Genomic DNA, 17,888 nt, shown 5'->3' on the forward strand with positions numbered 1-17,888 from the left:
TTGAGATTTTGATTCAATGAACTCTCATCGTGTCTTCTATTAGTAAACAAATCTTTAAGTCGTAATGTTCATGTAGCACATCAGTGAGAGATTGCCTAATACATATATATATAGATTGCCTAATACAACGAGAAGGGTACCTCAGTAATCATTGTACTATTTGGAATAGGAAATTCTATTTTACGATTAATTGTATTAGTTAATTTTATCAGATAACAACATAAAAAATAGGGAACATAATGAGTTCATGTTCATGTCAGAGTTGGGAACCCAGTTTTAATCTGTTTTTTCGTCATCCTCCCCCAAAATCTCTTTATATATAGCAATGTATCTGGAGTTCACAATACAATTTAATCTCTGCCTTTTCTTCTTTCTCTTGTTTTATAGTTATTCTGCATTCTCGGATGGGTGGCGTTAGTATTGTGGTGGTCGGGATGATGTCCCACTAAGTACCTTGGAAAACTCACATGGTATGTGGTAACAACACTAATGGTTACAGCCATGGGGGGTTTATTTTTGGATATGATATTGGTATATCAAGTATACAGTTCAACCTTCTATTTCTTTTTCATTATTTTGATTACTCAACAAGAATTCTGGTTTAAGTTTCTTGATTTTTTTTATAGATAGAGTTACTTCTACGGCATCTCTTCTATAGAATTTCTTTCCATTTGTTTATGCTAAACGGATGGATGACACATCAACTAATCAATACTGCAAGTTTGACAGCCAAATCTTAACACTTTTTACATCTTCACTATACTTAGTTGTCCTTGTAGGATTTTTTTTTTTTTGGCATCAACTATGACCGTGAAATTTGGATGGTGAAAGTCCATGTTGATCGGCGGCCTAATTTTCTTGGTGGGTGCCATCAATAACGCTGCAATAGTGCAAGTAAGTATGCTAATTGTGGGTCGTATTTTATGGGTATTAGCATTTTTCAGAAAATGTAAGTCAGCTATCCCAGCAAGTATCACAAGTCTACATGGATGATGAGCTGGATTGTAGCCCTTTAGAAGCACAAGCACAGAAAGCATAGAAGTTTCTAGATAATAAATGATGAGGCCAGAGAATCTAATTGGTTATACGGCATTCTGTTATACGATTTTCATTTTGTACGGCTTCTTTTCCTCTTGTTTTGCCCAGCTAGCTATATTGATTAGCTATGTAATATTCTTTTCATTTCTCTGATATATAGTGGTCAAATTGTAAAGTGTACAAGCAAGTGAATCAATACAAAAAGAGAATTCTATCAATTTTAATATTCTCTTTCCTTTCTTTAGCAATTTCTTAAATGGTATCAGAGTCTTAATGGCATAAACCGATTCCATAAATCCATACATTACTTGAAACCCTCCTCCAACTCCAAATCCAAATGTGAATCTAAGCTCCTCTGTTGAATCGGGAGCTGCATCCCATGATCCTACATCGCTAAGTAGTCCTCATACATTGGTAGCATTGATGGCGATGGTGTCATATTGGTCACTTATCAGTTCGATACAAGTAATTATTATTCCTAGGCAAGGTCCATGAAGAGAGTACTTAGGATTAAAAATAAGTTGGTTTTCATCGATGGGAGCATTTGTGAGCCAGATGATCCAAGCGATCATCTGATAGAGCACTAGTTACGATGCAATAACATTGTAATAACCTACCTCCAAAACACTACGTCATTAGAATCAAATGTAGTACTATGTATGCAAAAATAACCCATCAGTTGTGGATTGAGCTTCTACAACATTTTTCAAAGTAAAACGCCCTAAGAATATATAAAATAAAGCAAGGTATAGTGGACCTGGTCCAAAATCAAGATGTTGTAAGTATCTATTTTCCAAGATTAAAACTCTTTTGGATGAACTAATGAATTATGAGTCAATGCCTAATTGTTTTTGTGGGGGTTTAAAGACTGTGATTAGTAACCAACAGAGAGATTGGGTATGGAAGTCTTAATAGGATTGAATGATTCTTACAAAGGTCTCAAGGCCTAAATTCTATTGATTAAACTTTCTCCAAGTCTGAATGAAGTATGTGCGATTATACAACAAGAAGAAAGGATGAGGCAATTTTCCTCTGATGGTGCTATAATTGATTCTATGGCACTCCTGGCAAAAGAAAGTTTCAAATATGGAGGGAGGAGCTCATCTGGATTAAAGGACAAGTATTACAGTGCCTACTAAAAATAGCGGGCCATTCTCTTGGAAAATGTTTCAAGGCTAATCTAAACAAGCCAACCTATGCTTACTATCAAATACCAAGCCATCCCATAGACAAATGCTTCAAGTTACATGGCTACCCACCAAGCAATAAGTCAAAAAATTGAAATAAACCCTCATCACCCTTTCCTAATTAGACCAATGCACTTGTGCCTCCTAGCCAAGAGCAGGTAAGTAATAGGGTTTAAATATCTTTTAACTTAAGAATAATATGCTTAGTTCATGGCAGTATTAAAACCACAAACCTCTCAAACTTCACCTTTAGTAAATCAAGTTCACTCCATTATTCCATCCCACTCTAATGATGGTGACATGTCAAAATTTTCTAGTATATTTTTATGCCTTTCTGTTCATAGCACTTAAGTGTCTAATTTATTTGTTGTTCCTTAGATCTTAGATACAGGGGCAGTAGTTCATATGACCTGTCCTGCCTCATTTTTTTCCAAAATCAAAGCTAAGGTCTCTTACTTTGTTGCTCTCCCTAATGGTAAGGTTGTCCCAGTTATTCATTTTGGGACAATTAAATTTTCAGAGCCTTGAATTTTCAATAATGTACTTTGTGTGCCTTCATTCTCTTTTAATCTTGTATCAACTAGGAAAATAGCACAAACATCGAATTCTTGTCTCATTTTCCCTATGATTTATGCTTCATACATGACCTTTTAACTCCCACAAAATGCCCATGTCTATTTTTACTGTTTCTAATGGTGCTAAAGATTTTGATCTTTGACACTATAGGTTAGGACACTCTACCAATTCCAAAATAGAATTACCAATCCATACCTATAAGCTATCAAAAGGCCATGTCTGGTTTGGTCTACTCTCTAGCTAAATTGCAGAAATTACCGTTCCCTCCTAGTCAACATAAATTAGAAAAATGTTTTGATCTTATATAGGATTGGACAAAACTCTCAAACCAAACAGAACTGAGCAATTCTTCTTAAATTAAATACTCGAACGGGTATTTGAATTGAAAACCAACAAGTTTGGTTCATCAAATCTCCCTAATTTTTTAAATTTAATTTATTTTAGATAAGTCAAATTATTTTATTTTTTCTAAATAAATTTGCTAACTAGTTAATTTAGCTCAAACCTAAAAATATGATTTCCCTATTTCTAATTTTCAATTCAAAGTCAATTTAATCAAATTGATCTAAGTTTTATCCAAATATGTTACTCTACCATGATGTCGTTTCTATCGTTCTGAAGAAATCAAATTAAAGCTCAATAACGCCTCTCTTGATTATTGTCAATTTGCTATCTTCCTCTTTCTATGATTTTAACAATCAAATCTATGAAGAACTCAGCAAAAAGAGACGCAAAAGACACATAAGATTGTACTACGTTATTTTGTAAGAACTAAGATTGAACATATCATTAGTTGAATTAATGTAGTTTTGTAAATATTAAAAAAATTAATTATAATATAGAACTTGGAACCGAATAAAACCAAATCCGAACGGTTCCATAATTAAATTTGGACCCGACGGTTCCACTTACTAAATAATCGAAAATTTTGGATCCGGTTCAATTCTAATTAGAACGGAATCGAACCAGGCCATGTCCAGCCCTAATCTCATACATAGTGATATTTGGGGGCCATGTAATGAGACTAGTTATTATGGTTTTCGATATTTTTTTAACTATAGTGGATGATTTTAGTAGATGTACTTGGGTGTATGCAATGAAATTCAAATTTGATGCTAGTACTAGTTGACAAGGTTTTCGCTCCATGATTGAAACTCAATTTGAAATTAAAATTAAAGTTTTCATATCAGATAATATGGAGAATTTGACTTGAAATAGTTTTACATGCCAAAGAAGATCGTTCTCCAAAGAACATGTGTGTAAACGCCACAACAAAATGCCATAGCCGAAAGAAAATACCAGCATATATTAAATATGGCCAGAGCCTTAAAATTTCAGAGTGGAATTTTTTTAAGTTATTAGAGTGACTGTGCCCTCACAGCTGTATACCTCATAAACAGAACCCTATACCTCTGTTGGACCACAAAACCCTTTTGAAATGCTCTTTCAATCCAAACCAATGTACAGTCACCTCAAAGTTTTCGAGTATATTGCCTTTGCTAGCATATTCGTAAATAGGAGACACAAATTTGACATTGGAGCTAGAAATGCATATTTTTTGGTTCCCTTTTGGAATCAAGGAAATCTAATTGATGGATTTAGGAGAAGTAAAAGTTTTCATATCAAGAAATGTGATTTTTCACAAAAAATGTTTTTCCTATAAACAAATAATTGATAATAGTGTTATCTGTGATTCAAATCATATTCAAAACTCCATTTCTCAAACTCTCATTATCATTATCTCAGACTACTTGAACTAGCAAGAAATAATTCAAAACTCGAACAACAAGTAACTCAAATTTGACTCCTATCAATTCTACAGGAAATTTAGATCAATTTGAGGCAACAGATACTTCTTGTCCCATAGATGCAACTCACACTTCAACATCTTTACCTAAACTAGTCCCAATCTGCCTGATTCTTCACAAACCTCACAAGACAACATTGAACCTTCTCAAAACCAGTCCTTGCATGAGCCTCTATGATAAGTGTGTTTTTACACACTTATTTAGTTTACAAACATGACTTAATTATAAGAAAAGTGGTTGAATTGCAGTTTAATTTCATTGAATTTGTGTATTGTAGGGTATATTGATGGATATGGTGAAATTCATGAGAAAAGACTCGAAAAAGGACCAAAATGAAAGAAATCAAAAGTTCAGGGACCAAGATGAAAATTGCCAAAAGATGATCGGGAAGCATAAACAAGGAAGTGAAAGAGTTAAAAGATCAATTTGGCGAGAACATACTGTATTGGAAGAAGAAAAAATGAAAATAAAGGTTACAAATGAGAAATTGGAGTTCAAGGACTAAATTGCAACTTTTGGAAAAAACTTAATACTATGCAGTCGCATAGTACAAAAGTCCATGCAGTCGCATACCTATGTTAAGAGATTTTTAGGGCCAAAAGTAATTGAACTATGCAGTCGCATAGTACAAATCCGACGGGAAAAATCTGGTTTTCTTATTTGATTAAAATTCTAATGGAAGCAACTCGGGGAACCTTTATAAAAACCCTAGGGCCATAGATTTCGACAAAAAAATGCATTGGGAAGAAAAGAAACACCTCTTGGAGCGAATTTGAAGCCACAACAACAAAGGATTTCACGGAGATCAAAGGAAATTCACTTGATTTATTGATCTGATGATGTTATTTCTTCCAAATATCATGCATTTTATTGCTTTCTCCATGTTAGGCTAGGTTTTCATATACTAGGAGATCGATGTACTATGTGATGTGATTCTTTTAATTTCTAGCTTGCAATTTGACGTTAAACACGTATTTGAATGTTTGAATGGTTTATATACAATAATTTTCTTTCATAATTAAGTGCACGTAATTATGTGATATTTGATGGTTTATTTCATCTGTCTAAGAGAAGATAAATAAATTCAACAAGGTATAAATCATCGTAGGGTCCGATAGGGGATAGAGATATATCCCTATACTTTACGTGAATCTTTAAATGTTCATAAAACCACATGCATTCTTATATATGCATTTGTCATAGAAATATAGGCCGGTAGTTTATAAGAATAGGTTGAATACATCTCGAAAGAAAGTGTTGGATAGATTTAGGAGCATTGATTCGTCAATAATTCAATCGTATTGTCATTTTGAGAAAGTAGGGTTAAGGGTGATCATTGCATGGGAATTCATGATCCTAGTGCGTTTAATTTTCATTGAATACAACCAATTTGCATTCTAAACGTTTAATTTGCATTTTAATTCGCTAAGATATCGTTTTGCATACTGAGTTCATTCCAATCATCAATTTTGCATAATTAGAGTTTTCTTTTCAAATTAGGGTTTCGTTTAGATAAAAATTTCACTTTGAGTCATTTAGTTTCGATTAAGGCTATGATAGATAAGATTAAATTAATCAATCTCTGTGGGATGATGTTCGGACTCAATTGATCCACTTATTACTTATTAATGAACCGTACACTTGTGGATATAAATCAAAAGAATAATTTCGTGAAACTCTACTTCGAAGATCAAATAGAATTAGAAGAACTCCTACACATTTACAAGATTTTATTTGTCAACAAGCAGTTGCACTTTTCCATTCAGGGGTCTTGAACAAGGAAAATGTCAACATTTTACCAGGTAAACCCTTCTCTTTAGAAACTACTCTGTCGTAGCATAAATTGTCTAGTCCTCTTAAAGCAACTCTTGTTTCCATTATCACACACAGAGAAGCATGAAATTTTAAGAAAGCTTTAGAATCATCTGAGTGGTATAGTGCCATGAAAGCTCAAACAGATGTCCATGAGTTGAATAACACTTGACTTATCATTGACCTGTCCATAGTAAAGAAGTTATAGGTTATAAGTGGGGGGCATAAGATAAAGTTTAACGCAAATAGAACCATAGAGAAACATAAAGCCACGCTAGTAGCTAATGGCTATACGCAGCAATAAGGACTTAATTATCATGAAACTTCTTCTCATGTGGCAAAATTGGTTACTGTTCGAACTTTGTTACCAATGGCAACCATTAAAGTATGGGTCTATATCAGTTTGACGTAAACAACGGTTTTTTACACTGTGATCTAGAAGAAGAAGTTTATATGCAGTTATCTTCGGATTATCCCATTGCTAATGGATCAAAGGTCTGTAAATTGAAAACAGGCTTATATGGTCTTAAATAAGCGTCTAGGCAATAGTTTTCTAGCTTCATCATTGAGCAAGGATACACACAATCTAAGGAATATTACAGCCTATTTACAAAGATCGAAGAAAATTCTTTCACTGCCATTTTAGTATATGTTTAGACTTTATCAATATCCTCAAAGCTTTTCTACGTGATAAACTCAGAATCAAAGATCTAGGGCAGCTAAAAATTTTCCTTGGGATTGAGGTAGCAAGGTCAAAGAAAGGCATACACATATGTCAAAGAAAGTATGCACTGGATATTTTGACAAATGCAGGTAAAATTGGTGCTGTACCAATAGGTATTCTACTTGACCAAAACTGAAACTTTCTAAAGATTAAGGAGAGCTTATCGCTAAACTATCGATTTACAAAAGCTTGATTGAGAGACTTTTGTATTTGAATATAACAAGACCTAATTTTACTTACTCAATGCAATTGTTATGTCAATACCTCATCTCAATGCTGGTCATAAAGTCTTAATATGCATCAAAAGGGCGCCAGGATAGGGCTTGCTATACTCTTCACAATTAGTTTTGCAATTGATAGGTTATTGTAATTTGGATTTGGGACTTGCCAAGATACAACAAGATATGTTAGTGGATATTGTGTTTTTATATGGTCTTCTTTGGTGCCTTGAAAGTATAAAAAGCAAGGAGTTGTGTCTAGATCTTTAGCAGAGGCTAAATATCAAGCAATGGCAAATCTGTGTTGCGAACTGACTTGGCTAAGATATCTTCTCATGACTTAAGAGTCGAATATCTACAAGCAGCAACTATGTTTTGTGATAACAACGCAGCACTCCAAATAGCTTCAAATCCTATCTTTCACGAGAGGACTAAGCACATTAAGCTCAATTGCCATCTCTTTCAAGACAAGATTCAAAATGGAAGCATAGTTATAAAATATGTCAATAGAGGTCTAAAAATTGTAGATCTTTCAACTAAAGGACTATGTTATCCAAGCCTCTATTCTCATCTTCTCAAAATGGGAATAGAGAATATTTACTTTCCATCTTGTGAGAGACTATCTGAAAATGTAAGTTAGCCATCCCAACAGGCATCACTAGTCTACATGGATGATAAGCTAGATCGCAGCCCTTTAGAAGCACAAACATAGAAAGCACAGAAGTGTCTGGAAGATAAAGGATGAGGCCAGAGAATCTAATTGGTTATCTTGCATTCTGTTATACGGTTTTCATTTTGTACAGCTTCTTTTCCTCTTTTTTTGCCCAACTACCTATAACTAATTAGCTATGGAATATTCTTTTTATTTTCTTCATATATAGTAGTCAAATTGTAAAATATACAAGGAAGTGAATCAATAAAACAAGAGAAATCTCTAAACTCTCCTATTCTCTTTCCTTTCTTTAACAATTTCTTATAAAGTTGGCTTTGCTAATCGGTAATTAATTTATTTGCATCAGTTTATTCTTTTTTCTTCAGAATATATTTACTATTATTGTTAATTTGAATGCTGGAACAATTCTTCTAAATTCATTTTGATTCTACTAATTATGCAGTCAATGCCTCTTTATCTATCGGAGATGTCTCCATACAATTATTGTGGAACTTTCAATGTTTGCTTCCAACTAATGATCATGATTGGAATCCTTGTGGCCAACCTGCTCAACTATATCTTTGCTAAGATTGAGGGCGGTTGGGAATGGTGGTTCAGCCTGTGATTGGTTGGAGTTCCTACTATCATCATCATCATCATCACAACCTTTTTCTTGTCAGATATCCCCAACTCCTTTGCGGATAGAGGAATGGAAGTGGAGGCAAAAACAAAGCTCAAGCTCATTTGTGGAGTTGAAAACGTTGGTGCTGATTTTAATGATATACTTATAGCCTCGCTTGAAGCTAGGCTAGGGTAGAATCCATGGCAAAATATCTTTAAGAAGCGATGCTATCGGCCTCAATTGGTTATATCTATCTTGATTCCTTTCTTTTAACAACTTACTAGTATCTACATTGTTATTTTCTATGCCCCTATGCTCTTTAAAACAAGTGGATTTGGAAGTGATGTTTCTCTCATGTCAAGTGTTAATACTAGCATTGTAAATGTCTTATCAACTTATGTATCTATAGCATTTGCAGATAAGTAGGGCAAAAGAACTTTATTTCTTGAAGAAGGTGCCAAAATGCTTATCTTTTAGTTATAAAACTCTAATATTAATAATACAAGTTTGTTCATAATATAATCTTTTAATTATTCTTGATGATATAAATTGCAATTACAGCTTTTACTGGGACTAAATTTGGCATGATAGGAGATGTGAAACAGCTACCAAAATGGTTTGCATAGTAGTGATGATATACATCTAATCTATGTAGTGGGTTTGCATGGTCTTGGGAGCAGTTGGGATGGCTATATCAGAGTGAGATTTTCTCATTGGAAATCAAGTCGACTGGACAAGGTATAAATGTTATGCTCAAGGTTCAATCAATTTTGGACAAATAATTTTAATATATAATTGATACAATTTTATGGCAGATCTATTATTTAATTAATACTCAATTAAATTAAAAAATAGATTCCATAGATTCAAATTTTGGTAATTTGTTAATCACAAGGAGTTTGATTGTGATATATAAATTACATATGACTGAACTTTAAATTATCTGTGGTCGTAAGCAATAATGAGATATGAATATCCTTATTATGAATAGATCATCGTAACTGACATTTCTTATTTGTGAAGTAATTAGCTGATCTCGTAAGTTAAAATATGGTGACATTTAAATGACCATGTGGATGTTTTGTTATAAAACAAAACATTGGAGATCCGTTGGAGAGGTTCCACATCGATAATTTTCTGAGTGCCAATGATTAATCTCTAACGTTAGTAGTGAAATTGGTCATTTGACTTGAGATAATTATAGTGCCTTATATAGGGATAGTAATGCTTGATGATGTTGGATGTTACTCTCCCGAAGGCCGCTAATACGGCATCATTCGGGTATGTCAAAAATTATATGTAGGTTGTGAATGATTAATAGATAATTTGTCACTCTTAGATAGTAAAAAATTATGATCTACATTTTATTCAGTTAAGTTGATAACAAAATCCTTGGTCAATGTGTACATGTGAGTCGAAAATGAATTTTCGACTTATATTGACTTAATAGTGACATGAAATATATGATCGATAATTGAGATCGACACATATCCATATCTCGTTATTGATCGGATCGTATTGATAAAAGGATTATAGTTTCACGGTAAACGAATAAGTTTGATTTTGTCATACCACGTGATATTTTCATTCATATGTATTGCCCAGACAAATTGCTAGATGTCAATCCGGGATAACGAATATGAATTGATGATAAATTAAAAAGAGGTATTTCAATTTATCGATTTTGATTCTAGCAAAATAATAATTCACATCGTTAGATATCGTAATTCGAAATTAGGAGCAGCTTTGGCTGAATATTTTATGTACCGTAAACAACATACTTTAATCATTTGAGTCACACACAAAAGGAGAGCTAGAAGAATGAGATTTACCAATTAAATAATTGACAAGTATTGGATAATAAATTCATTGGGTTGCTTGTTAATAGTGCCGAATTAATTGATTGAATTAATTAACTCATGAACCAAATTTAATTAATTGGATTAATTAAATATTTGATCGGATTAAGTTAAGAATGGGTCAAGCCCATTTGGTCTTATATTAGTAGGCAATTAGGGTTTGAAAAATTATAGAGAATACAATTCATATTCTTGTTAGCACGAGAAAAGTAAAAAAAAAAAAAAATCATAGTTCTCTCAATCTTGTTCCCTGTGTGAATTTTCATTGGAGACTAAATAATTAGACAACTGTGGATTACATATCATAATTGTTCAAGTTCAAGAAAAGTAAATGAGTTTGTAGAATTCAATAATGTATCATTCCTATCACAGTTTTTATCTAAACACAAAGTAGATCTTTTGTGGGAATTTAATTTTTTTTATTTTTCGCTATATGATTAAGTAAATTCCCAACACGGAGTGTCAATATCTCAGTGAACATGTTACTCACATTTATAGTGGCTCAGCTATTCATTGCAAAGCTGTGCACGATGAAGTTTGGTCTCTTTATCTTCGTTGCATTCTTTGCCGTGTTGATGACCATCTTTTACTACTTCGTCATGCCTCAAACAAAGAACATTCCGATTGAAAAAATGTCACGAGTTTGGAAAGATCACACGTACTGAAAAATATTAATAAATGATTCTAATGATCAAGTCAATGGAGCAATGGAGATGACTAGGATGGAACAAGTCTGATTTTGTTTATTCAACTTTAAATCCTCGTTCTTTTTTCAGTTTTTACTACTTATGTTAGAGATCATCTCAAAACTATAAATTTTAATATAGTTTTTAATACTAGTAATTACACACTTTCATTATTCATTGATTTCTACTTTACTATGATTTTGTCGATATTTACGGATAAAAATAGTGTTCATATTATGCTTCTTAGCAAGTAAAGTTGTGTACTTATATCTAAATATTCCAATGGTATAAGGAAATCTGATAATCCACACTTAGTTGGAGGTCAGGAATCCTATGTTTTTAGAGATCACAAGCACTTACGACCCTTGTAATGCCTTCTATTAAATAGAACTATAAAGAATGCTTAAAGTAATGTTTTTCTCAAAGGTTTTTCTTTTATTCTTTAATCAAAGTTGGTTTGAGGAATTATAAATGCTTGGGATGTCATCGAATTGGTAGAATATCAATTTATTTCCATTATTTCATCTGAGATGAAGGCTATCAATTTTTTTGTGCCATGAAAATCATTATGCCAGTAGCCACTCCTTGTAATGTTGGGATCTCGGGTAGAGAGAGTTGATATTTTAGTTATATTAACGTTTCATATTGTGAAAGAATAGTTGTACGCTCATGTAGATAGATCGTACTAGTCAAAGTTAGATTTGAGTTATCTATTTACAAAAAATAAACTTGACGAATCAAACTCGATAATATCCAAGAAATTTCTCAGCTTTTCTTTTGCATATATGCAATTTAATTGAGGACCATGTCTCAAATATGGGAACATTATCTAGCATAAGGAAATCTTTTTTGATGAAGTGTATAAGAAAGTTGCCTCATATTGTCACTTCGATTGTGTGACAATATTTTGGATTAAAGAAATTAATTTAGTTGGAGATACAAACGAGCAATCTTGAAATATACAAAGCAATGAATGTAAATTTGAATTGCAGAGTTATAACTCGAAAAGTATGAAAGGGAACAAGAAAATTATTTTGATTCTTGAAAACATCTGTTAGCTGTATAGAAAACTGTATCTGTGAGGGGAAATTTCAACTTGCCGATATTAAAATGCTTCTTTCAACCGAAAAAGAAAAGTAAACTTAATTAAAAAGCACAAATGAAATAGAACAAAAATGTTGTCCATTCTTTATAAAGGGCTACTTGATGGGACTCAATTTTTTCTCTTGCTTCTCTAAATCACTCATATTCTAATCCAAGAAGTGTATCAACAACCTCTTGTATTAATTTCTCATTAGACATTACTAATTCTCCTCAATTCGTCGCTGGCCTCATTCGAGAATAGTTTTTAATCTATTTTTTAACAAACCAATAATAGTACACATTTCACATAGAGGGAGAGATTTGGTATAGTTTGTAAGCCAGAATGAGTGCTTCAAACAATTGCATACACATACAAGTACTTAACTTATTTGTCCTTCCATTTTCATAATGAAAACTCCATTTTTCTCTATTTTTGGAGTGTTAAGGGTACTTCAAAAATTGCATCAGAGCATTGCTATAATCCTAATAATGATATGAAATAGTTCCTTAATCTCAAGCACAGTGCCGGACCCACATATGGTCATGTGGGGTCAAATGACCCCACTAATTTTTGGAAGTTTTTTCTGAAAACCTAACAACTATGAACCAGAACTACTCATGCCAATTTTGCCAATCTGCCAACCTAATTAATTTCCCTAGCGTAATGCCAACACTTTTGAAAAGCCCAAATCCAAATCACCTATATCCTTATGGTCCATATCCATAAATATAACCTCATTCCCATAAATAATCCATTTACTAATTTTTCCCAAAGTGCAAACCATTAACCAAACGCGAGTTTTCTCCCAGACTCCCACTCTCTGACTTTCCACATTTCTGTTCGCGACTTCGCCAGTTCACCATCAACCCTCCACCGATGGCCGTTTCTCTAGCCTTAGCGGCTCAACCCTCGGCACTTGCTATATAGGTCTGACCCTAGTGTTACTGTGAAAATTTGAAAAATGTATGCTAATGTAGGGTTTAGATTTGTATGTTTAAGTTTAAAATTGATGAATTGAAATTGGATGAAAATATTAAATATTCATTATTCACTGATTTGGCATGAAATAATGGAAGTATCAAGTATGGAACTAATTTTTTACAATTTGGGAAAAATCATTTAAATTACAATTTCAAATTTTCAATGTAGTGGAGCTACCGAAAGCCTATAAAAGTGTAATATCAAATATTACTATATTAGACTCCATTCTCAAAGCTCAAAAGCAAAATCTCAATTCCAATTCCAAGTAAGTAATGGGTTTCTCTAACTTGGTGATTTGGAATTGTTTATGGAATTCAATTAATTGTTGTTTATTATCAATTTAATGTTATGTTTTGATGAAAAATGAAATATGGTATTTATTTATTTATCTATGCGTTGAATTTATTTTTTTAACAGTTATGGAGAAATATTTTAAACGAAAATCTGTATATTCGAGTGGAGAGCAAATTATTGTTGAAGCGAGTGTTAAAAAAACCAAGATGGCTAGGAAGAATTAGCTACTGGGAGTCAAAGAGATGTTTGGGATAAAATTAATTTTGCAGAACTGCCTTCGGATCCTAAATTAAGAACTCCAATTGTGAATTATTATGTTAATGTCTAGGATGAAATCCGAAGAGCATACGTACAAAGGGTCCATGTCATCCTTGAAATCACTTGTGTCCACAAAAAGAATTTGGAGATTCGTCGTTAAGGCGATTTAAAACTTCGAAGTTTAATGACTTTTCTGATTGGTTGGAATATAATATAGTAAAAGATGCTCTATTTTACTTTTATTGTTATCTTTTCAAACGAAATAGTGAAGAACATGGTGGTGGTGATTTTTTTGTTGATGGAGGGTTCTCAAATTGGAAAAAAAAATGAAGGCTTCAAACTCATGTCGAAAAAAGTGGTAGTGCACACAACCGAGAGCAGATTAAGTATCAGACTTTTGTGAATCAGAAACAAAATATTAATTGTGTTCTCTTTAAGAAGTCAAAAAGAACAAAAGATAAGTATCAAATTCATTTGAATGTGTCAATTGATTGTGTTCAATTGCTTCTACGACAAGGGCTTTTATTTCGTGGACAGATGAATCTAAAGATTCAAGAAAATCAAGGAATTTTTCTTAAATTTTTGCGATGGTTATGTGATCATAATAAAGAGATTAACGATGTTTCAGTAATGCTCCCGAAAACTTTCAGTTAACATCGCCTAAAATTCAAAAGGATATTGTGAGTGCTATTGCATTTGGAATACTTGATGTTATTATGAAGGATATTTGTGATGGTTATTTTCCATTCTTGTTGATAAATCTCGTGATGTATCAGTGAAAGAGCAAATGTCAATTGTTCTACGTTATGTGAATCAAAAAGGACAAGTAACGAAACGTTTTATTGGAGTTGAACATGTCTCTAATACCACAGCTCTTTCACTAAAGGATTCTATGGATCACTTATTCTCTAGATTTAACTTAAGTATATCTAGTTTAATAGGTCAAGGTTATGATGGGGTAAGTAATATGCGATGTGAGTACAATGGTCTCAAAACACTTATTTTGAAAGAAAATTCAAGTGCTTTTTATATACATTTTTTTGCTCATCAGCTGTAACTAGCTCTTGTAGTTGTAGCAAGCAAGCATGCGAAAATTGGAACATTTTTTACTTTAGTGAATAAAGTGGTAAATGTTGTTTGTGGATCGGCTAAGCGGTGTGATCAGAATGAGAGAAGAAGAGGCTTGAAGTTGTTGAATCATTAAATTTTGGTGAAATCTCAAGTGGAAAGGGCCTTAATTAAGAAACTACTCTTAAGTGACCCGGTGATACTCGTTGGGGCTCTCACTATAGTTCTTTACTTAACTTGATTCCCATGTTTTCTACTACAGTTGATGTCGTTGGGATGATTGCCACTGATGAAATTAGTTGTGGAAAGCAAGGGGAGGCACGTATTTTGTTGGGATCTATATTGACTTTTGATTTTGTATTGAGTCTGCATATCATGAAAAAAGTATTGAATATTTCAGATGAATTGTCAAAATCATTACAAATGAGGGATCGAGATATTGCCAACGCTATGAAATTAATGAAAATAAGTAAAGAACGATTTCAAGCAATGATGGACAATGAATGAGAATTATTTTTAAGAGCAGTTTCTTGTTTTTACGAAATGTACAATATTGATATTCCCAAATAGACGATATGTTTATACCTCTAAGCCATTCACGGCGTAACACTCAAGAAATTACAAATCTACATCATTTTCATGTGGATTTCTTCTATGCGATCATCGATATGCAAATTCAAGAGTTGAATGATCATTTCTTTGAGGTAAATAGTGACTTATCCCTTTGTGTTGCATGCTTGTGTCGGGATAATTCATTTTCTGCTCTCAACAAGGACAAGTTAATTCAATTGTGTGAGTATTATCCCAAAGATTTTAAATCAATAGAGATCTTGGCACTTGAAGATCAAATCCAGACATATATTATTGATATGTGCACTCACGAAGATTTTGAAGGGTTACAAGGCTTTAATGATCTTGTAGAAAACTTGGTTGCGACGAAAAAAATGAGGTGTACCCATTAGTTTACAAGCTTGTGATATTGGCATTAATTCTTCCATTTGCTACTACTACGGTAGAAAGAGCATTTTCTGCAATGAAAATTGTCAATAATCGACTACGTAATCAGACGGGAGATCAATGGTTAAGTAATAGTTTGGTTGCATATATTGAAAGCAATGTACTTGACAATATTGGTAGCAATGTAATTATAAAACGTTTTCAGAGCATGAAAACGCGTAGGCTACAATTGTAGTAGCATCTGGTCTTATTTTCGTTAATGATACGTTGTTCGAAAAAAATTGAATTTTCATTTTTGACCCCATAGCTTGAAATGTCTGGATCCACCCCTACTCAAGCACATTTTTGAGGACGATTAAAGTTAATATACATTTGGATATGTTTCTTCAATTTACATAGCAGTTTCTTATTAGTAGCTTTCTATTTTTTACATTATTAAAAATAAAGCTGGATAACTTAAATATAATATTTTGTAAAAATTAAAAGACTTTTTTTAGTAAAAAGGCCTTAATTAATTATATTAATGGTGTAGTTATTAACTAAAAAGATACGTAAAAGTTACCTCACAGCCTACGTTTCAAGGTTCAAGTTTCAATTTAATATCCGTTTAAGCTCCCATTAAATTTATAATACATCTTTTTCTATTTTTTTTTAAACACACATTCTCCAATGAAACAATATTGCGCATAAATAAATAAAAAATTCATTATTTTTCAATAACACATTTTCCAAGAAAAAAAATTATTCCAAAAATTATTTAATCAAATAATTGGGTCAAACGGGAGCTTAATAAATCAGTAACAAAAAGTTTTTAATGAGATATATCAATTTCATCGCACACATCCTATTCCACCTCATCTTCCTTGTTCTCTCTATGGAGTTACACGCATTCCACCAATCCAATCCGTATATGCAAATCCAAAACAATATCATAGACTTTTAGCGACAACAATTTTTATTATGCCGACGATAGTGGAGTAGGTTTGGGTGAAGAGCGATTATAATCAATTAATTGAGTAATTTGTGAGTAATTAATAGTTTGTGATATATTAAAATATGTGGTTTTTGCAACCAACAAATTATATTTTTGTGGCTCTGACCTCGTGTGATTTGTGATTATTATGTGATCTTGATTATAAATTGAATATTATTATGATCGTGACTTGTTTAATTAACTTACAATATTTTATTAGTGATCACAAAATGTAATACCTAATTTTTAACAATTTTGCCACATCTACGTTGAGTTTGACATCAAGTGAGATGACAATTTTTTGTACATTGATTTTAACAATACTTTTTACCATTAATGGCTAGATTTCATTCACATAAGATGAATGTCATCCCCAGTAAAATCCAAGAATGAACAACTAGCATGACTGAATTTTAAATTTTTTTCACAAATATGTTATTTTTGAATTATATTTTGAAATGTGATAGTTATGAATTTTTCTAATTAAGAGCATCTTTAATAGCCTCTATTTTTAAAAAGTATATTCTATTATTTGGAGAGTATCTATAAATTTAGAGAGTTAAAAATTTAAAATACTTCAACAAACTCTTTATATTTAACACTTAATTTTGCTATTCTCAAAAAATATTTATTATTTTTCTCTATATTTTATTTAACTAGTTTTCCTTTAAATATTTTTTTATTATTTTTCTATATTGAAAATTGAAATATTTTGAATGCATTTAATTACGGAGAGCGAGTTTGAAAATTTGGAGAGTCAAACTCACTCTCTGAATTAAAATGTTAATTTAAAGAGTCTCTTTGAACAAAATTTTAAAGATTAATTCTTTAAAATTGAGAGTACTTCATGTTTAAAGAGTGAATTGAAAATAGTCTAACAACTACGTGACCACCGTTGTTGGGCAACAAAACGTCCAGCTTGACCTCAAATTCAATACAATTTTGTTATAGTGACCGAAATTTTTTGACAGGAAGGGTGATTGACCCTCACAATGACAGGGCCTTCTTTTTTTCTCACCCGAGACCTACAGCATGTGAAAGAATGTCAACTATTAGGGCAAATTGGACAAAGCAGCAAAATTCAATTTTAT

General features: G+C 32.3%; 1 pseudogene; it reads left to right on the top strand.

Annotated features, from left to right (window-relative positions):
• The window catches only part of LOC111387941, a 21,925-nt pseudogene extending 5,866 nt beyond the window's left edge, over positions 1–16,059 (top strand).
• Positions 16,060–17,888: the final 1,829 nt, after the last annotated feature.

Source organism: Olea europaea, unplaced genomic scaffold, assembly GCF_002742605.1.
Source record: "Olea europaea var. sylvestris unplaced genomic scaffold, O_europaea_v1 scaffold439, whole genome shotgun sequence".
In the NCBI taxonomy this organism is placed as follows: domain Eukaryota; kingdom Viridiplantae; phylum Streptophyta; class Magnoliopsida; order Lamiales; family Oleaceae; genus Olea; species Olea europaea.